This window comes from Balaenoptera borealis (assembly GCF_965194805.1).
Source record: "Balaenoptera borealis genome assembly, chromosome: 18".
NCBI classification, from domain to species: domain Eukaryota; kingdom Metazoa; phylum Chordata; class Mammalia; order Artiodactyla; family Balaenopteridae; genus Balaenoptera; species Balaenoptera borealis.
The window spans coordinates 49,943,382-49,966,722 of NC_138877.1; the positions used below are offsets into that span (position 1 = coordinate 49,943,382).

A 23,341-nucleotide genomic window follows, 5' to 3' on the forward strand; every position below is an offset into this window, starting at 1 on the left:
AAAACAAAGCTGCTTTTCTACAAATCCTTGTGACTTGAGAGCAAATCACCAGTTGTTAAAAGTCTGAAAATGAAGGACCCCCCAGGAGTCTACTCTGGCCCAACAGGAAGATTATGACTCAGTGACTCTCCTCCTAGACGAGTACACCACTGTCTGCTTTGCAGTCCTCCTGAAGCTCTAGGAATGATATAAACATAATACCAATGACAACAACACTTACTGAGGAAATATTTGTGTGTACAAGTTGCTATTCTTTGTAATTAAATGTCTTCAAAAATCGTTTCCTAAGAGTTCTAAGAAGAGTTTGGGTCATTACCCTCCCATTTCCAATGCAGCAATATTCTCACAGGTACTATGAGAGAGGAAATATGCCTGTAAACGTAATTTTCTAAACAATGCTCTGAAGGACATCAAGGCAAGGGTATACTTAGCAAAAGTGTATCATGCCTTATAATGTGAAGCTGAAATTTTGGCCATATTTTCAAGATGGTTTAATAGAAAAAGAGCTATAGCCTTATAGAGTGCAGAAGAACATACTGAAGTGTCCTTCTCTCTCCTTCTCCAATAAGAAAGAAAAACTCCAACCTGATGGAACAATTAAATATGAAAACAGACTGTTTTAAAATTGAGCTTTCTTCTTAGTTTACCTGCTAATGAAAAGAGGTAAGCATAGGTACCACAACTAGTAAATATGATTTTTTACTTAATTTTTACTGGAGTATAGTTGCTTTACATGTTGCATTAGTTTCTGTTGTACAGCAAAGTGAGTCAGTTATACGTATACATATATCCACTCTCTTTTAGATTTCCTTCCCATTTTGATCACCATAGACCATTGAGTAGAGTTTCCTGTGCTATACAGTATGTTCTCATTTGTTATCTGTTTTATACATAGTAGTGTATGTATGTCAATCCCAATCTCCCAATTCGTCCCACGCCGCCTTTCCCCCCTTGGTGTCTATATGATTGTTCTCGACATCTGTGACTCTGTTTCTGCTTTGCAAATAAATTCATCTGTACCATTTTTCTAGATTCCACATAAATATTCTGCCATTTATTTCTTCTTTTCTGCCTTTTTCCTTTGGAGCAAATTCGTTTCCAATTACCAGAGGCATATTTAAGCACATACAATTAATCTATATATAGTTTGCATGACAGTTATGAGAGCTCTCACTCTGGAGAATTTTGAATGCTAAGGCTAATTGTCAGACTTAGAAGAAACGTCTCTATTTCAGTTGTCCTTGAAATATTAGTCTTTATTTTTAATGATTAATGAGATTTTTATTGAAAAGAAAGGAAGATGGGTGTTTTAGGGAAGGAAATTCCATACAAAGGCATAGAAATATGACAGGGTAGGTTGAACTCCACGAGCCGAATGGGGATGGTAATATCAGAGTACCCATTTTGGTGGAAAGGTGCCCAGGAATCACCCTGTTTAACACCCAGCGCCCCCCAGCTCCGGGGTGCTCTGGGAGAAATGATTATAAATTTGTACCAAAACACAGTGATTAGTAAACCTTAGTGCAAATAGTGCCAGCTGAAGAATTAACATAATTTGAGCCAAGCTATTGTGCTTTCCTGTGAGAACAAGCAAACTTCAAGACTTCCCCTTACGTTCCAACCAGGCAACTTCCTCTTGCCTATTAATAAATGTGCAATAACCTGAATGCTCACAAAACCACATATCAATATTGAGATAAGGAACCTTCTGAATTTGTAGCCTAAAGTGTCTACAGTTGCACCTTTAAAGATGAGACTTCAAAACTTTTTTTCCCCCTTCTTTAGTTATCACTATGGAACAGGAACTTTTGCTGAGTTAAAGACACTGTATGTGACTGCATCCCATCAGTCATATCAGCACCTGCCTCATCCGATGTCAACACAGGATTCTGCTCTTCTTCCTCGACCTCCTTCATCTGCTCCAGAGTTTCAGCCAACAATCAAGAACACACCACGGTTCTTGGCAACCCCAGGGCCCAGATGCTGAACAATTTTTAACAGTTAACTCATTACTAATGGTATTCTCCTACCAACGCTTTTGAAGCAATCTGTGACCATGAAATCTGCTCAAGGGATAGTTACTGTCTTACTAAGTTCAAATAGTTGCAGCAGAAATAACTTTGTGCAGGAAGAGTTGTGATCACCCGATTATTGTGTATACATCATATACACAATAGATTCTTATTCAGTGCTTTTTTTTGCAAACAGGTGATTCTTTCTCAAGTATATGTGCCAGAAGCACTCATATTATAAGTGATATTTTGCTTCTTGGGAGAAATAAATAATTTCTCCAGAACTGAAACTTCTTCAGAACAGCAAGTAAAAAGCAATAAAGTTTTTGAGGTATATTTCCTTATTTGTTTATTTTTCTAACTGGGTTTACAATGCTACCTTAAACGACTGAATTAAAATGTTTTATACTTCCATAATACCTTCGTTTAAAAGACCTTAAATTAGAAACGTATCGTGTTCTGACAAACTACAGAGGCAGAGTGGCAAAAGTAAATGATTACTGCCTCTGAAAGGCAAACTGAGGTAAAGGGAGAATTTGATTAGTGCTACGCATTGAATTGAAGCCCTCTTCATAAATACTGGAATTAGACATTTTATCCTCTTACCTAAGATGACATGTACCCTCGTAACTGCTGGTAACTCAGGGCAGCCTCTTTCCCTTCGGTGTCTGCATGTAGCCTCAGAATTCTCCAGAACACAGCTACCTGGGCACCTAGGCAGCCCTAGCCAGCCCCAGGGAGCTGGCTTACTGATACCTACTTGTTATCCCTGCCTCACTGTGTGTGTGTCCAGAAGGAGAGTGCCAGCTGTTTCATTTCTCCAGACACTTGGTTGTGGTTGACCACTAGATACACATATTTATTAACCCTCGTCCATAACGTTCATTTTTAAATTGATTTGAGGGATCTGCAAGCAGTTGAATTGTTGCAACTGTCAGATATAACCTGAATGGTTTATTCCAAATGCCTCTGTGACCAAGATCAAAACGAGACCAAGAACTTTTTTCTTCTGTTGTGACTTAAAACATTTAATGGTTTGTATAGTGGGTCTTAGGAAACTCTTTGTAGTTACTCCTTTCTTTCTTTCTTTTTTTTTTTTACAATTGTCAATGTTCCAGAAATGATAGAGCAGGCCATTGGGTGAGTTCTACGAATACAAGACCATGAATTTGATAAATTTCCTCAGCTGCATAGTTCATCAGAGTAGCTTCTGCCTCCCTCTTCCATCCTTTTCCCAATTTAGCATAATCAATATTTTTAATAGTGAGTCTGTGAGTGAATAACTCTACAGAGTTTTTACTGTAAAATACTGGGCTATAGAATTATGGTCTAAGGCATAATCTCAAGGTCCAGACTACCAGTATCTGAATTCTGCCTGTCACTTAACAGCTGTGTAACCTTGGACAAGTTACTTAATCTCTCCGCGTAAAATGGAGAGAATATTAGTTACATGTTGTTGGGTTGTTCTCAGAATTAACTGTATTAATATGTATAAAGAGCTTCAAATAGCCTGGCACACAGTAAGCACTACATAAGTGCTAGCTATTATTTTTCTGCACCTATACACTGCCCACTTAATTATAGCCATTTCACCAGGAAACATTGAACATAAGGAACGGTTGATCACACTTAATGAGAATGTGAAAATTTATCAAGATAAATGCATCCCCATTTCCAAAAAAAAAAAAAAAAACCTATTTAGTGATAGTGCATTACCGTTATTTACAAAAGTTTCACATCTGTATTTATATTTGATGAAGATAGAATTTGACAAGTGGGAATTAAAACAAACTCTTTGAAACATTTATCCTCGTGGGAAAATTTTTTGTAAACAATTCTAACTTTTAAATCTGGTGATAGAAAAGTTGATATTTTCTCCTTTTTTTAGGATGCATCAGGTTTTTGTATCTATACAAATTATCACATATTTGCATCATCTTTGTGTATGTCACAATACTCATCATTTTTTCAATAGAATAAGTATTCATCATATTTTTGAAACTAAATTGTTTTCATTTAAAATTTTTAATTTAACTGAATAGTTTTTGAAGAAATTTTAGTCTGAATTTCTGATTTATGTAGCCTAGCCTCTTGAGAAAGTCATAAAAAGAAATTCATAGAAAGAGCGACATCAAATTAGGAGGTGAAGTAATGCTGTCTTTTTGAAATATACATAATCCACAGCTGAAAGAAGCTTTAATGTTACAAAACCTGAATTAAAATAATACATATGATCCAGTGAGCATTTAGGAAAACTGGTTCACTTCACAACTACTTATAATCCTCTGAGGGAATTAGTGACCCTATTTGATTTTCGAAATAGCCCTTGACCTAAATCCACTTTTTTAAACTACACAATTTGAAAATGGGACATTGTGAACAAAAACAGTTAGCATTAGAACTATTTTCTAAAGGAAAATTAAACCCCCAAAACATTGATTTTTTTCCCACATGTGCCAATTCTTCAAAATTTAAGATGCCTTGACTTAAAGAAAAACATACAACATAATAGTTGTGAGTTTAAGTTTTATTCAAGGACTTACTGAGGACTATAGCCTGGGAGAAAGCCAGTCAGTGGCTCTGAGGAAACTGCTCCAAAGAGAGAGATAGGGGAGAAGCCAGTTAATGTATGACTTTTTTGGCTAGGAAATACATGCAGTCAATCATACCCCGTGGTAAAAGATTGCTGTTGATCACAAAGAACAGAGATCTGAAGTTAATGGTTTTAGCGCTATGCTGTGCAAGAATCTGGGATCATTGAAGTTCTTCCTGAGATCTACATTTAACTCTCTAAGGATCTATCTAAGTACAGAGTACCTCATCCTGTTTTTCATCCCGAATTCCTCTCAGCATGCACTGTCCACGGGCAACCTCAGCGGGTTACAACTTTCGGGCAACCTCAGCGGGTTACAGCTTTAACTCTTGCAGAACTGGGTGGTGAGCCATGCTCTTTGTTTTTCCTTGTTCCTAGTCCTTTATTTTCTACTACATTTACCAGTTAAAATGAACTCCATTGGTTTTGGTAAATGTAATGTCAAACTTAAATTATACAAGCATCATCTATTCGGGCCATTTAAGACATATATATATATATATATATACACAAACGTATTTTTCCCTGAAAGCAGGAAATAAACCCGCCATATGAAAGGTTCACTCTGCAGATAAGGAATTCAGCCTGAGAAGCCTCTATACACAAATCTTGTTACTTCTTTAAATTACTACCCCAAACCCACATTCTGTTTAGATTCTTCACTAACCGAGCACCCAAAAACTAAGTTTCTTTGTCCTGTCAATTCCTCCCAAATTCATTATTTTCTTTGTCTAAAAAGTATAAAAGCTGCCTGCTTTGGCCACGTCGTAGGACACATTTCTATGCCACCTCCATGTGCATGAATTAAAATTTGTTTCTTTTTCTCCTGTTAATCTGTCTTGCATTGATTTTATTATTAGTCCAGCCACAAGAACTTAAGAGGGGTAAAGGAGGAAATTTTCCCCTTCCTGACAACACCAAAGAATTTGCATTCATTCATTTTCCGGCTACTATTAGGGTCATTGTTTTTCAAACTTGAGGTGGAAAAACAGCAGGACAACCAATTATTTTTCAAATGAAAAGTGATTCATTAAATTAATATATCATAAAAAAAGAATTTAAGTACAAAGTAGATTTTTACAAAGACACCATATACATTTAAAAGCGAAACACCAAGTCATTTAAAGATTTATGACAAAGAAGAAAAATTGTATCTTTAATAAACTGCTTATAGATTTTCATACTTAAAATTAGGTTTCAAAGGCTTTGCATTTAGGTAGAATATGATGGTTCTTTTTCCAATAGCCTTAAAGAGAAGTAACTGGCAATTCCTTGGTTGTCCTTAATGTCTCTATTCCTCAATAGCCAGGGTTAATTGGGTTTTCTTCTCTCTACAAATTTATTCTAAACTAGAAAACATTTACATGGAACCCAACTTCTTCCTATTTGACTTCACCTTCTTTAAGTCCTGTCAAATCACACTGTTGCCAAGATGCAGCTGTTTTTGTAATATCATTGTTTACAAGCTGGCCTTTCTTCCCACCTTGCCCCATCTTTAAATTGTATCGTCACACCATTAAAAGTTTAAAATATCAAGAGATCTGTCCATGCTAGCTCAGCACTTTCTGAAACTCCCTCCTACTCTTGATTTAGATTTCTCGGCCTCTTAATATAAAAAATACCTGCTGCTACATTCCAGGATCTCAGGAAGATTCTCCAAGATCTTCATCTCTTTCTATTCAGAAGCCCATGGGGCTGGTCCCCATGGATGATCCTTGTCTCTATACTATTGCCTCCTGCTTGATTCTGTCTCTGCCCACTTATGCTTCAGCTCCCACTCTCCCTCATCTCAGCTTCCATACTGTGATATTGTGATTTATAATAAATATATATATTTGGTCACTCAGATGACCAAAGTATATTTCTCACTTATATTTGGTCTTCCTCTGCAGTTCCTGGCTCACAGTTCCCAAAACCCTTGGAATTTCCTAAGCAATAAAATCAATGGGAGCCTCTTTTTTTAATGATATTTGGTCTTTTGTCTACAACTCCTGGAAATGCCTCAGAGCCATAAAGGTGAAATGGGTATCTTATTATTCATAACAAGCCCTTTCCATCACAACTGGCTTTATGTTAATGAAGGTGACTTTTACAAAGTACCTAAGGATGGGGGCTGGTTGCCAGGGGAACCAACTGAATAGTGGTTTGAAACTTTCAGTCACACCCCCTGATTTCTTGGGAGAGGAGAGAGGCTAAAGCTTGAATCGGTCACCAGTGATCAATGAGTTAATCATGCCTAAGAAATGAAGTCTCCATAAAAACCCAAAAGGAGGGGATTTGGAGAGCTCCCAGGTCAAGGAAACTGAACACTTCTACAAGCCACCTTGCCAAGCCCTAAGCTGCATGAGGACAGAGGCTCCTATGTTCGGGACCTCACCAAAAGTATCTCTTCATCTGGCTGTGGATTCATATCCTCTGTAATAAACTGGTAATCTAGTGAGGAAACAGGTTTCCTGAGTTCTATGAGCTATTCTAGCAAAGTAATTGAACCCAATGAGGGAGTCGTGAAAACTTCTGATCTAAGCCTGTCAGTTAGACGTACAGGTAACAGTCTGGACTTGTGATTGGTATCTTGAGTTGGAGGGGGTTGTTAGAATCTCCAATCTGTAGTCAGTTAGTCAGAAGCACAGGTAACCTGGGCTTGCAATTGGTGGATGAAGTAGAGGGTGGTCTTGTGGGACTGGACCTTTTACCTATAGAATCTGATTCTATCTCCAGGTAGATAATGTCAGAATTGAATTGAATTCTTGGACATGCTGCAGGTATCCAAGAATTGCTTGTCAGTGTGGGGAAGGCGCCACACACACATGTTGGAATTGGGTCCAGGAACTTAGTTAACATATATACCTTGGATTATCATTTCCTGAGTTTTGGGGGATCAGACAAGGTAAATCAGGTTGTTTCTTGACCTTTCCATAGTAAGCTTGGGAGTCAGCTTTCTTGGTTCTGCTGAATTAACTAATGCTTTGTAGAGAATTTTCCGCTTCCCTTTCCTGTTCTTTCTCTCCTCTCCCATTACCTCATTGTGTTAGTTTTCGAGGGCTGTCATAACAAACTACCACAAATGGGGTGGCTTAAAACACCAGAAAAGTATTCTGTCACACTTCCCAGATCAAGGTGTTGACAGGGGCATTCTCCCACGGAAGCCTCTAGGGGAGGGTCTTTCCTTGCTTCTTGCAGCTGCTGGTAATCCCAGGCATTCCTTGGTTTATAGTGTATCACTCCAATCTCGGTCTCTATGCGAGTGTCTTCACATGGCCCTTTTCCCTCCATGTTTCTGACTTCCTATAAGAATACCAGTCATATTGGATGAAGGGCCCACCTTACCCCAGTATGACCTCATGTTAACTAATTACATTTGCAATGACCCTATTTCCAAATGAGGTCGTATTATAAGCTACTGGGGATTAGGACTTCAACATCTTTTTTTGGAGGATACAATTCAATCCATAACGGTTATCCTAATCTGTTCATGCTTTCCAAAAAAAGTTCTTTACTCTAGGTTTAGTGCAGCTTCAGAGCAAAAGCAAAAGTCTTATCTGACCCAAGAGTCTTATGACCTCTTGATAGTTTGACTGAACAATAGCAGTGTTCTCTTGAACTCTGAGCCCATAAACTAAAAATATATAGCTTTTTATTGAATTCCAGTCTCCTGAATGTCTTCTCCCTACTTCCACCTATAATATCAGCCCTCCAGATATTGCTAGTTCCACCTAATTGTTGTGGGCAATTGGATTTCATTTCATTGATGTTGAATATGTACTTATACAGAGCGGAAAACAACATAACAGAGTGATAAGGTATTTTTCAAACTTAGTTTGTCACTACTCTTTCCAAAAAAATGTTTGAGATAGCAATAATGTAGCATAGAGTCCAAGTTTTCAGAGAAAAGATACTTTTAAAATAATGCAATAAAATTTTGATATAGCAAACTACTGACTTAAATTACATTCTTGTTGCATGCTCTTCTCTTAGTCTAGTTATGAAGACTATTCTTTAAGTAGTGATATATACAACAGAGTCATGGGAAAGTCATGACTTTAGTCTGAGTCACTAAAGTGCTCAGATTATAAAGAGGATTTAATATCAAAGATAAGTGATAGAAGAGATATTTAAGCACATCATAAATATAAAGGCTGCTACTGATAAGCCTCTTCCTCAATGGCCTTATTCCAATGTATCACCATATTAATAAAATACATGATATTATCTGCACACTGATTATTACTAGGAGACTAGTATTTCAAACTAATATCTTATTATTGTCATTAATGAATCTCCTAGCTAGAGTAGGAGCACGTAAGTAAATTAACTTAAGGAGGTAAGGCTATAGTTGAAGAACAGACTTGCATCTGACTTATCACCTCCTAACTGGGTGACATTTGGGAAGATATTTTACATTTGTTATAAATATTAGATATTTACACAAAATAATATATGTAAAACTGGCTAGCATGTTGCCTACATGAAACAGATGCTCTTTAAGTGTTATCACTTTTCATTAGCATTCAACTAATGGCCAGTCACATTTCTAAACACTTTTATATATTTACTTTTCTTATCTTTGTATATCATATATGTTTAGAGTCAAAAGTGACCATACATACATTATGCATACCATTTTAAGAAATTTATAATTAAACATTTTAATACATGTAAATAAAATAATGCTAAATAGATTATTGGTCCAGCTACTTCTTGGAAAGATTTTTACCAAGGCATTCAAAACATGCAGTTGTCTCATTTTTAAGGGATTTCAGGATAAGTGATGTTTCTTTAGTAGTATTCTATAGATTAGTGGTTTTCAATCTTTAGCATGCATTGGAATCACCTGGAAGTCTTGTTAAAATACAAGCCACACAATCAGAGTTTCTGATTCAGTAGTTCTAGAGCGGGGCTTGAGAATTTTAATAAGTTCCCATAGCATGGTCCCACATGAAGCTGCTGATCTAGTGACAGCAATTTAAGAATCATTGCTATCGTCAGTGATTATCAGGAGGCAAGAAATTCATCCTTACTTCTAAACCTAAGTCCATCTGATTCACGTTCCAAACTTAAATCTAAAAAAAAATAATACATTTGAATTACTCTTGCCTACATGCTCTCTAATTTCCCTTGAAATATTGAAACTAAAATTGGCATGGGTATTAAGGAAACGTTGAAACTCAGATGACAACTCTCACTGTCAAAGTATCGAAGATCTGGATACTACTCACTTCTAAATAGCCCCATGACATAAGTTTTGAGCATCAGGGGAAGCAAGAAGCCCTTTACAGTCAAGAGGAAACAATCCTGCTTTGTTCTGGATAGACAATACATCCTTTCATGAACATTAGCCCTAAACATGTTAGTATTTTATTTTTAACTGATGCTGGCAGGTGCAATTGGATCAGCTCAGGCTGATCATCTAAATTAAAGCCATATAAATCCTTTTGTGTATTCACTTTAAAAATTTTGTTTCAGTAACGAGTTACTTTTTTGTAAAGAACGTTTTACTGTTCAAAAATTTAGATTGTAATTGATTCATCATGGTACACAAAATATATTTTCACTGAAGTAGAGACAAATTTCAAAGCTTTCTCAGAGTTTCTAACTCCAAATTTGACAAGACAGAGGTAAGAGGGGGGGTTTGCCAGAAAGTCAGGCATTCCGCTTAATATCATCACGGAAAGGGTCAGTAGCCACATACAACATGTATGAAGCAAATTTTCTGCCCTGAAAAATTACTTTTTTCTGTAAGGGTGGAATAGGATGAGAATTCACACGTGATACTCCCAAAGTGCAAAAAACAAAAAGTTCCTTTATTATTCAAGACATACTTCATTCTGCTCCTGAGTGTCTTTCTCTCTGATGACAGGCTTAGAGGAATGATTTACACTTTCTAACTAAAGAGAAGTCATTCTATTTTGGATATAAATGGGGCCAGGGTCAAAGTTTAATCTCCCTCCCAGGCTTTCTTCCCCATCAAGGAGGTCTCCCATCCTTGCCTCCTCCCAAAATAGTGCCTGGGTACAGAGAAAAGAAAAGCTAATATTCTCATAGCATTGGATTATCAGAGGATCAAATGCTGTCCCCTGAATGAATGTCTTGCCCCTTTTGTCTTTGCGCACCTGCTCACAGCCTCTAATGCTGATGTGTCCATGGCTATATATCAATTTATATAATTGTGAATTGCTTTCTCAGCCTGGGCAAGGCATGCCAGTTGTCTCCAAAGACATCAGCCACTTCTCCCTGTTGTCCAGTCTTCCCCTCATGAGCACTGCAGATTACCGTATGTGTAGCCAGAACTGTTTTGTGGGTCCACACTGTAGCTATAGCTTAATTTCATGCTCACTGATCTTCTATAACCCTCTCAGGCTACCAAGGAGTCTGTGGAATTCACACAACTCCACTTGAGAGCTGAGTTTTACTCAGGAACATTATATTATTTTAGGCCCTCTTTCTTCCTAAACATACCACAACACTGTTTCCTTCATCTGCACCTGCTCTGTGTTGGATGTTGGAGAGGGGACTCCTTGAGTGGTAATTGTCCTGAGATCCGGAAGTCCCCACCTAGAGTTTCTTCCTTCTTAGGGTTCACACCCAAGGCAAAGCCTGAAGGATAAAGGTTGGAAAAGGGAAAGCAGAGCTCTGAGGGAAAGTCTCATTTTCTATGAGTCTCTGCCTTCTCCATACTTCAGTTATAAAGGCTCTTTATAAAAATTGGTTAAGAGAGTAGAACTTAAATGTTCTCACCAAAAATAAAAAATTAAACTCAAAAAAATTTAATTAAAAGAATTTTTAAAGACTTCATTTTTAACCTGGGCGTATCTTGAGTTCTTACTACCTATGGCTTAAAATCTCAGTTCAGATCACCAAGTTTTACTCGATATGCAAAGGCTTTCAGAACTATTGTCTGTCTATGGGCTGTAAGATCCTATTTTGTGAGTCAAAAGCTAAAATTGGCTATTTTACATTCCAAATTATTACAATCCATATCTTCCTAAGGTAATAGATACCTCTGGGTGAAAGGGAAAAAAGAAATCAAATTCAAGCAAGTATAAATGGAAAGAGCACATTCGTTTATATATTTTTTTAAATTCCTCACTGAATTGTTGTTTTAGCATTCTTTTATTAAAAAACAATGAGAATTAGGTACACATTCTGGGTAGGGTCACCATCATCTAAAGCCTGCTTCTAGCCACTCTTTAGAAACTTTTAAGAAAATTTTAATTGTATTTACCCAAAGACATTCAGATCTAAAGAATTAACTTTCACAATTTCAACCTACAAAAAGCTAATTTCAAAACCATAAAACTAATGTTATAATTTATAATGCAATGCATATCTTATTTGTCAATCACCAACTGTAATCTTAGAAGGCAGGGTACACAAAAACTAAAACTGCAAGTAGATAACTTTTTAATTGATTAACAAAAAAATCTGGGTATTTTTTTTGAGGTATAGTTGATGTACAATATTATGTAAGTTTGAGGTATACAACACAGTGATTCACAATTGTTAAGGGTTATATTCCATTTATAGTTATTATAAAATATCGGCTATATTTTCTGTGTTGTACAATACAGCCTCATAGCTTATTTTTAACTTTAGACTTATAATTATCTAAATACTTAATGTGTACACAATATGTGACTAAGCAATAAGATTCGAGTACTGTTGAGTAATAGGTATAACTATATGGATATATCCTTAAATGTTGTTGTCTATGGATCAGGAAGTTTAATCAAATCTCAGGCATTTTTCTGTTTCATTCATATAAATACAAAATATGATCAGGAAATCTGATACTTTATTTCATACTGTAAATAGGTTTTTAATTTGGTATTAAACACTTTGCATTCTTGGGGATATTCATTACAATAAAGAGGAAATTAGTATCTCAATTAACAGTTAATGGTAGATCTGGAGCTAGAACTTAGTTTCTGACACCACTCTGATTTTTACTATCTTTATACTTTTAATTGAATATATTAAGAAAAGGAGATAAGGCAAGTACCTCTGCTCTTACCACTTCATTTCTATTCAGCATTGTACTAGAGATCCTAATCTTTGCGTTAAGGCAAGAAAAATATAAAAGGCATAAAAATGGGAAGGGAAGAAATAAAACAGTTTTTAGTCACAGATGACATGATCATCTAAATAGAAAGTCCGAAATAATCTACAAAAAAAAAACCACCACAACAACTAGAACTAATAAGTTAGTTTAGCAAGTTTGAATGATAAATGTCAATATGCAAAAATCAAATGTTTTCCATATAGTACCAATGCACAATTAGAAATTAAAATTTTTTAAAATAGTGTCATTTATAATAGGACCATACATGAAATTCCATACATGAAATTTTATATCCATACATGAAATTCCTGGATATAATCTTTAAAAATAATTGCAAGATCTGCTGGAAATTACAAAAATTAATGGAAAAATTAATAAAATCTAAACAAATGGGAGTTATATCATACCCATAGATTGAAATAACTAATATTGTTAAGATATTAATTTTCCATAAATTGATATGTAGATTAAACACAATTCCAATCAAAATTCCAAAATGTTCTTTTTTGTAGAAATCGTAAAGTGACATATATAACGAAAACAATTTTGAAAAGAAGAAAAAAGTTGGAGTACTTAGACTCCATGATTTCAGATTAACTATAAAGCTGTAATGATAAAGACAGTATTAGTGTAAAACAGGAACAAGTGAAGTTTAGAAATGAACCTCCACACATACATATGGTCAATTGATTTTCAACAAATGTATCACAGTAAATCAATGGCCAAAGGATAGTCTTTCCAAAAATATATGAACCTCCACATACAAAAAATTAAGTTTGACCCATACCTGACACCTTAAGCATAAAGCAACTCAAAATGGATTATAGACCTAAATGTAAAACCTGAAACTATACATCTTCTAGAAGAAAACATAAGAGAAAATCTTTATGACATTGGTTTAGGAAAAAACTTATTTGAACCAAAAAAGCATGTGCCATTAAAGAAAAAGAAAAAAACTTGATAAGTTGGACTTCATAAATCAAAATTTTCTGCTTTTTAAGAATGCTGTTAAGAAAATGAAAGGACAAGCCACTGACTGGGAGAAAATATTTACAAAATCTGATAAGCAACTTGTACCCAAAGTGTAGTTTTAAAAACTCTTACAACTCATTTATAATAATAACAAAAAACAGTTTAGAAAAATGAGTTAAGAAATTTGAACAGATATTTCAACAAAATTGAGATATAAATTGCAAAAAAGCACATAAAAAGTTTGTCAATAAAGCTTGCCATTAGGGAAATGCAAACTAAAACCACAGAGACATCACTACACACCTACTAGAATGGCTAAATTAAAAAAATAAATAAACTGCCAATAACAAGTGCCATCAAGGATGTGGCACAATTGGAAGTCTGATACATTACTGATGGGAAAGCAAAAATGGCATGGCTAGGGATAGCTACTTTGGAAAACAGACAGTTTCTTATAACATTAAACATACTCACCATACAACCCAACAATGCCATTCCTAAGTATTTACCCAAGAGAAATAAAAATATATGTGCACACAAAGTACTGTACATGGGAGTTTATATCAGCTCTACTCATAATTTTCAAAAATTGGAAACAACCCAAATGTCCAAAAATTGGTGAATATATAAAGAAATTGTGATATATGATACAACTGAATACTACTCAGCAATAGAAAGAAATTTCTTATACCTGCATCAACATTAATCTCAAGGGCATTATGCTAAGTGCAATAAGTCAAATATTAAAGGCTACATACCATATAATCTATTTCTGTGGCATTCTGGAAAAGGCAAAACTATAGATACAGAAATCACATCAATGGTTACCAGAAGGTGTGGGGAGGAAGTGGAGGATATACACCAAAAACAGGCACTAGAGACTCCCTGAGATGATAAAAACGTTCTGTATCATTGTTGTCATGGTGGTCATGCAATTGTATACATTTGTCAAAAATAAACTGTATACCTAAAAAAGGATACATTTTACTGTAAACAAATTGCACGTCAATAAATATGGCTTAAAAATAAAAGTAACTAAATTTTTTTTTTTACACTGGACATTCTCAATTATTTCAAGAGGATGTATAATGCCAAACTTACCTGAAGAGTCATCTACATGTGAATCCAGAAATAGGTAACATTAGAATCAATATTTCATCCCCTTCTCATTAATCTACCTCTTCCCAGGCGGTATGCCAGGTTCTCACTAGTTGTCCATGAAAAAAATTAATGGCTTATACTTTACTCCTCTCTAACTCCATAGAAGGTGTTAGCAGCCCCAGTCACTTGGAGTGCTAACTTCTCTCAGGAAAAGAATAGTTGTAACTTGTCAGCAATCAATGAGTAGCAGGATTCTGAGATAAATGTTCTGGATAATGATCCAAAACGGAAGGGAGAAAGGAGCAAAAGTGAAAACAAAAAGCGAGAATAAATGAGTAGGGGTAGCACTTTACGATAAATACAAGTCTATGAAGTCATGCTTCTCATTCCTGTTTACATATATATCTTTTCCTGTCATATATTCAAATATGACTTGTAGCTCATTTTAAGGTGAGGGAAGTTGTGTCATGGTTATTGAGACCAGTTAATAGAAAGTATTATAAAGTATATAAAGGTAAAAGGCACAAACATTTTATGGTCATCTTACACTCAATAGGCGTGTGTTTACTTACTTGCTGAACACTATCAAACCTTCCACAAGTTCATAGTATAATAGAACAACACGGATGTGAACGTTTGATTCAGCACAAATAAAATGCAAGGAATATGAGTGATGAGATTAAATGCACTTCTCATGACTGTTAAATTAGAAAAGCACATCTTTATTCAGAAAAGATCTTTTTGCCTTTCTTCTCTTATTTAAAAACTAACTGTATTTGAAAAGATACATGCACCCCAATGTTCACAGCAACACTATTTACAATAGCCAAGAATGGAAGCAACCTACGTGTCCATCGACAGATGAATGGATAAAGAAGATGTGAGATATATATATATACATACAGGAATATTACCCAGCCATAAAAGAGAATGAGATGATGCCATTTGCAGCAACATGAATGCACCTAGAGATTATCATACTAAGTGAAGTAAGTCAGACAGAGAAAGACAAATATCATATGATATCACTTATATGTGGAATCTAAGAAATTTTACAAATGAACTTATTTACAAAACAGAAAGAGACTCACAGACTTAGAAAACAGACATATGGTTACCAAAGGGGAAAGGTGTGTGTGTGGGGGGAGGGATAAATTAGGATGGGATAAACATATACACACTACTGTATATAAAATAGATAATCCGGACCTACTGTATAGCACAGGGAACTCTACACAGTACTCTGTAATAACCTGTATGGGAAAAGAATCTGAAAAAGAATAGATATATGTATATGTATAACTAAATAACTTTGCTGTACACCCGAAACTAAAACAACATTGTAAATCAACTATACTCCGACATAAAATAAATTTTTTTTAAAAAACCAGTACATATATGATTGTATTGTTAAGCCTATAACAATAGGCTTAACATGGAAATGTAATGTATTTGAAAATAACAAGTTCAAGAAGAGGGTGAGACCAAAGCTGTATTGAAATAAGAAAATGACACTGCATGAATCTACATGAGCAAATGAAAGGAACTAGAAGAGGTTCATAGGAAGGTTTATGTTATTTGATAAGATGAGCAGGTTTGCTAAGCTATTTGAGTTCAAAAGAAAAATATGTAATTTCAGTAAAGATTTGGGCACTGTGTTTGTGGATAGAGTGTTAAGACTCAATCCCATCTCACATGTATATGAATAAACAGTCGCTTAATAATATGGTATTTCTATAACAGTATATTCACAGTACTCTATAGCCAAAGGGAATGTTTTTACACTTGTCCCTTTTTCTGGGATAACCATGAGATAATTAATTTTACTTTTGTTCACATCACAGAGAAATTTAAAAAATGAATTTTCTAGGTCATGAATGTGTTTAATAACAAAGCATGTTCACTCTAATATTGTATATTTATTCCAAAAGAACTCTCATCAAGACAGCAGTCCTTTCTGTTTTTTCTTTATAAAATATGTAAGATGCTCCATGTTGTTTGAGTTCATACAATTGTTTGGAGCATTCAGCTAACTAGGTCAATTCACTTCACTTTTTTTTACCAGTCTCATACCACACACTTCTTTTCTAATCACCATCTCAAAGTGAAATTTTGTATAAGCCCAGAACCACTGCTACAAAGTCAAGGCAAAAGTCTTGATAGAGATTTAGTATAATCAACTTGAATCAGAAGACTCAGGGACATACAATGAAGAGTAGGATCCTTTCTTGCTGATTTTCATTTGTCATTGGTGCTATGATTAGATCAGAGGTTAGTTTCACACATTCAACATCCTTAGCCAAATCTTACCAACTCAGCTGGCTCAAAGGCTGTGTGAAATGACCTCCAAGGTTTTGCTGCTGCATCTCCTTGTCAAGCTTTTTTTTCCCCCCTTTTATTTAATTCATCTTTTATTTCTTCAACAACGTTTTGTAGTTTTCAGAGTATACATTTTGTACTCCTTTTGTTAAATTTACTCCTAAATATTTTATTATTTGTGATGCTATTGTAAATGAACTGTTTTCTTAAATTCATTTTTGAATAGTTAATTGCTGGTATAAAAAATACAGATGGTCTTTGTATAAATGACCTGCAAACTTGTTGAACTTATTTATTAATTAAATAGTTTTTTAGTGGATTCATTAGGACATTCTACATACAAGATCATGTCCACTGCAAATATAGATAGTTTTTTTTCTTCTTTAAAAAGGAGCATGTCTTTATTTTTTTATTTATTTTTTAACATCTTTATTGGAGTATAATCGCTCTACAGTAGTGTGTTAGTTTCTGCTTTATAACAAAGTGAATCAGCTATACGTATACATATATCCCCATATCCCCTCCCTCTTGCATCTCCCTCCTACCCTCCCTATCCCACCCCTCTAGATGGACACAAAGCACCAAGCTGATCTCCTGGTGCTATGTGGCTGCTTCCCACTAGCTATTTTATATTTGGTAGTGTATATATGCCCATGCCACTCTCTCACTTCATCCCAGCTTACCCTTCCCCCTCCCCGTGTCCTCAAGTCCATTCTCTATGTCTGCATCTTTATTCCTGTCTTCAGATTCTTCAGAACATTTTGTTTGTTTGTTTTAGATTCCATATATATGTGTTAGCATACAGTATTTGTTTTTCTCTTTCTGCTTGTCAACCTTTTATTATGTTTTTTCATTCAATATTTATTAAATATGTTCTCTTTATGAAGTAATGTATTCAGCAATGGGAATACAATAAATATGTATTTAATGCCTATTATATTTATTCATTTATTTAACACAAATTTTTAAGTATCTACTTTATTCTAGACATTGTACTAGTTGCTAGATACATATTGGTAAAGATAAGAGTTCTTGCTTTCATAAAACTTATAGTCTGGAAAGTTGGGAAGGATAATCAAAAACTGTAACAGAAAATAAATCAGCATGCATGGATAGTATTCTTTAATAACAATTCATGGGAATGTCTCCTTGTCTGCTTCTCTTTTCCTTTTCATCATCGTCAGGAAGTAGCTGTCTCTGTGTTCATTAATTGATGGAGGTTTGAAGCAAGGCAGGAAGTAGAAGTGTATTACTAGACTCCTAGGCCTTTATTCCAAATGTCTATGCCCACTGATGATATTCAAAATTGAGTTAAATAGATGCTACCTTCAAATTAAGACAGAGTTTTCATAGGCTGGGCAAGAGGAAAAAGGTTTAAGGACTCTAGAATGGAGAGAACAAGTTGCAGATATTGAACCATCCTTGTATCCTTGGAATAAATTCCACTTGATCATGGTATATAATCCTTTTAATATATTGTTGAGTTTGATTTGCTAATATTTTGTTGAAAATTTTTGTATCTATGTTCATCAATAATATTAGCCTGTAATTTTCTTTTGGGGGGATATCTTTGTCTGGTTTTGGTATCAGGGTGAAGCTGGCCTTGTAGAATGAGTTTGGAAACAATCCTTTCTCTGCGAATTTTGGAATAGTTTGAGAAGGATAAGTGTTAACTCTTCTGTAAATGTTTAGTAGAATTCACCTGTGAAACTGTCTGGTCCAGGATTTTTGTTTTGGGGGAGTTTTTTAAATTACTGATTCAATTTCATTATGGTAATTGTTCACATTTTCTATTTCTTCCTGACTCAGTCTTGGAAAGTGTACATTTCTAGGAATTTACCCATTTCTTCTAGTTTGTTCATTTTATTGGTGCATAATTTCATAGTAAACTCCTATGATCTTTCGTATTTCTGTTGTGTTGGTTGTAACTTCTTTTCAGTTTCTGATTTTATTGACTTGGGGCCACACTCTTTTTTTCTTGATTAGTCTGGCTAACAGTTTTTCAATTTTGCTTATCTTTCCAATGAACCAGCTCCTGGATTCATTGATCTTTTCTATTGTTTTTTTAGTCTCCAATCCATTTATTTCTGCTCTGATCTTTATGACTTCTGTCTTACTAATTTTTTTTTTTTTTTCTTTTTTAGTACCTGTAGGTGTAATATTACATTGTCTATTTGAGATTTGTCTAGGTTCCTGAGGTAAGCTTGTATTATTATGAATGTCCTTCTTAGAACTGCTTTTGCTGTGTTCCATAAATTTTGGAGCATTGTCTTTTCATTTTCATTTGTCTCCAGGTATTTTTTATTTCTTTTTTGATTTCTTCAGTGATCCATTCATTGCTTAGTAGCATATTTTTTACTCTCCACGTGTTTGTGGTTTTTGTATTTTTTTTTTATTGTAGTTGATTTCTGGTCTCAAAGCATTGTGGTTGCAAAAGATGCTTGATATGATTTCACTTTTCTCAAATTCATTGAGGCTTTTTTGTGACCTAGCATGTGATCTATCGTGGAGAATGCTCCATCTGCACTTGAAAAGAATGTGTATTCTGCTAGTTTTGGATGATGCCCTCCTACTGGTAGGTGAGGCCTACTAGAACAATGTCATAGTTCTACTGCTAGCCACTGATGGGTGAGCCTTTTCCTGGGGCTAGCGCAGGTGTGCTTGTGGGTAGGCCAAGATCCTGGGCCCTCTAGTGGGTGGGGGCCAGGTCCCACATCGGCTGGGCACTTAGGGGGCCCCAAGGCAGACAGCCTTAGAAAATGTTTTAAATTTATTTTTTGAAGTAGAGAAGAGCTACGGAAGCATTTTAGTGGACATTCATAAGAAAAGTTGGCTAATGAGGTAGGTTCTAGACCTTCCCCTCATTGCCTCATCTTTAGACTTGAGATTATAATGCTTCAGAAGAGGGCTGCCTGGACTTTGTATTTCCTTGAGAGTGCTTCCTGTTGTAAGATCAATGATTACAATAGTTATTATTATTGGGCATCATTATTTGCTGGGCACTCTTCCAAACATTTTACATGTGTGAACTCACTGAATCTTTGCAACCTAAGAGAAAGTATTGTAATTTTCCTAGTGAAGAAGTTGAAGCACAGAAGAACATGATCTAGGAGACCCAGACCACAACTTTGATGTTAATCCATCCCTCTAGTCCTCAGTCTCATCTTAAACTAGAAATGTTGATTTCCCCAGCAATTTTTACAATATTTTAATGTTGTTTTTAACTTATAAAATGTCAAAGAAGAAGATCCATCTCTCATTAGATCTAAACATATAGTAATGAATGTTGGTTTCTTCATCAATGAATAAAAAAAATAATTAGTTGCACAGGTAGTATATGTCCATTTGCCCACATAGCTGCATGAGTGCAAATGTCTTCATTTGTGCCTTCAATGAGTGTGCTGTATAATTAATACAAAACCTTCTTATAGGAAAAAATAGTCATGCTCTGTTTTTCTGGTGCCAACCCCATTACAGAATATCAGCATGAAGTTAAATATTTTAATTAATGATTTTTTTTTCACACTAATTCCCAGGACTTTTTAAAAACTATTTTATACAGAGTGAACTTTTAAAGTTATCAAAAATAAATATGTTGTCCCCAAAGTAACCACATACAAATATGCAAAAAATTATCCTGAGAGAGTCATTTATTTGAGTCTATAATTAAATGGCATCTCAGTTCATACACATGAGGCTATAAAACTTTTTTATTTTTAATGATGTTATTCATATATCAGTGTGCCCATCCCTTTCATATCATTTTCTGCATGATGAATAGGGTGTTAAGAATGTAATCTAAAACATCTGATTGGCAATTGCACACTATTTTAAAATTTGACAAGTCTTCTCTTCCTGAGAATTGATATTGCAATATGAATGAGAGGAAAACATCAATCTCTTTCCCATTCAATATTTCAAAAACAAACACATGTATAATTTTATGTATAATAAATATTTTATATAAATAATGTTATGTAAGTATGTACATAACTTTTAAAATGCTTATTAAGTATGTATATATGTAAAATATTAATCAAATTTGGATGTGATCAAACTTCTGTCCCTGGTCATTTAAAATCTAAATTCATGATCCCCTAGATCAGGCAAACATGTAAATAATTAGAAATGGTCATACATAGGGTCAGTCATTTTATTTAGTTACTGGGAAAAGGTAAAGCTACATTCATCTAATTCCTGGTAGGATTATAGGAGAGTTTTCCCCTTGGCTCAAATTGTTCCCACTTCATCAGAATCTGCAGAGCTCAGGAATAGAGAGGAACTTGAGACTAAGTATTTTTAACAAGCTCATCCACTGACCCTTAAGACCAACAAGCTTGGAAAATATCGGTTAGGGTATTTGACAATCCAGGTTGGTGGATTAGTTAATTATGTTTTCCACTCTATTATAGATATTTCAGCTTCCTACTCTTACTCTGCAAGATATTGCTGGATTGAGGCATGTAGTGATGGGCTACGATTTCTTCAAATCATACAGTGTCTGCCTGGAAGGTAACTTAAAGATCATCTTGCCCAATATTAAGTGATATCCTGATTTCAAATTTAGCCTGACCCTCAGGCTATCATCTCCCACTCATCCTTCAGGTTTGTCTGTGTCAATTCCATGAAGCTAACCTAATTCAATTAGAGAAAGTAATATATTTTAAAGAAAGCAATATAGTTCAATAGATTCTGCAATTCCCAGCCAGTCACTTTTGGCCTACCTTGCTCAAATATTTTTGGATTGATAAGTGGCTAAAATGAGTCATGTCTAATTTACATGCTTATTCATTCCCTAAGGCAAAAATAAGTCAAGCTAAGGCAGAAGAATTACAGTTCCTTAGTTGTCATCATCAGGTGTTTTACAAGATACCGGTGTATAAAAAAAAAAAAAGGGAGGAAAATGACTATGAGAAAACTTAATTGGTTGGTGTTATGGTTATTTAAGTAGACAATTCACATCAGTCTTCAAAATTGCATTTACTACCAAATGTTATTGCTATTATTGATGGATTTTAGGGCAAAAACAACTCTGAATGATTTACTCTGTACTGAATTGTGCAGTATAACTTCATTGTGTTTCAACAAAAATTTTTCTGTAATTCAGAGTCTGGGAGACATGAAGCAGTTATGTATTGATTTTGATTCTTTTTTTCCCCCTCAAGTAATCAATTCAGATTCTGTGGTCTTAATTTCCAAAAAGACTGTAACATCCATAAAAATTTTATTTCTGTGAGTATAAGGTTCTATCTACTACAAAATGCCATCAGACATTTTTGAGGCCCATCTGTACTGTTGGCACTTCAGCAACAGAAGTAGTAAAGAGAATTGACTCTAGCAGAAACTCCAGAAACTAAAAAGAAAAAAAATGCTTTGCTGAAAATAAGATGTCTTCATACATGTTTGAAAGAGATGAAATCCATTGGAGTCCACAGTTCTTTTCTGAATAGGATAGGAACAGGTTTTTTCTTATAATTCTTATATTATTTATTGACTGGACATTTGTCCTTGACCATAGGTGACTGTAAAATGTTATCATTGAAAGACTCACAGTTTATCTAGTCTTAAATCAATGAGGAAATTATAGGTTACCTGATACTGACAGTTCATGCAACAATAAACATTTATTAAGGGTTTAGTATGTACCAACCACTGTCCAGGGCACTGGAAACAGAGCAATGAACAAAATAAACAAACCCTTTTTATCTTCATAGGCTTACATTCTAGTGGAAAGAGACAGATAATGAACAAACATGTTGTAAGGACTATAAAGCAAAATAAGTTCAGGTAAGGGGATAGAACATTTGAGCGAGTCCTCTATGAAATGAAGGTGTGAGTCATGTAGATATGTACATGCCTCTGCCCCTCAACTAGGATTTATGCTGCTTAATGACAGAGACACACTATTGTGTCTTTGATCTCCTCTCCCCTCCTTGAACAATAGGGGTCCAAAATATTTTAATTGCTTTGAAAGTTATTTCAAAGAGATCGCTAGCATCTCTTCCCAGCCAGTAAAGCAAAGATACAACTACTAAGTTCATGAAAGAGCAGTACAAATCCTATCAAGCATAAGTGGTTTCCCAACTATTCTACTTAGTTCAACCCATATGAGAAATCTCATAGAACAAAATAGTAAACCCATTTTGATAAATTGGAAAGAAATTCATTTTATGTTGTCCTCGGATCAGTTATCAGTTCACTGATTTACCAGCTCCGGTAGAGGGACAAATCTCTAGCTGTTTTGGCAGTCATGATCCTACTGAAACTTCCATAAAAATAACGCAG

At 34.9% G+C, this 23,341-nt stretch overlaps 1 protein-coding gene across 1 annotated transcript in view; it reads right to left on the reverse strand.

Moving 5' to 3' along the window:
• The window catches only part of LOC309615922 (uncharacterized protein), a gene marked incomplete at its 5' end in the record, with an annotated part of 457,881 nt that overhangs the window by 58,714 nt on the left and 375,826 nt on the right, over positions 1–23,341 (reverse strand). The gene's annotated exons all lie outside the window — the stretch shown is intronic.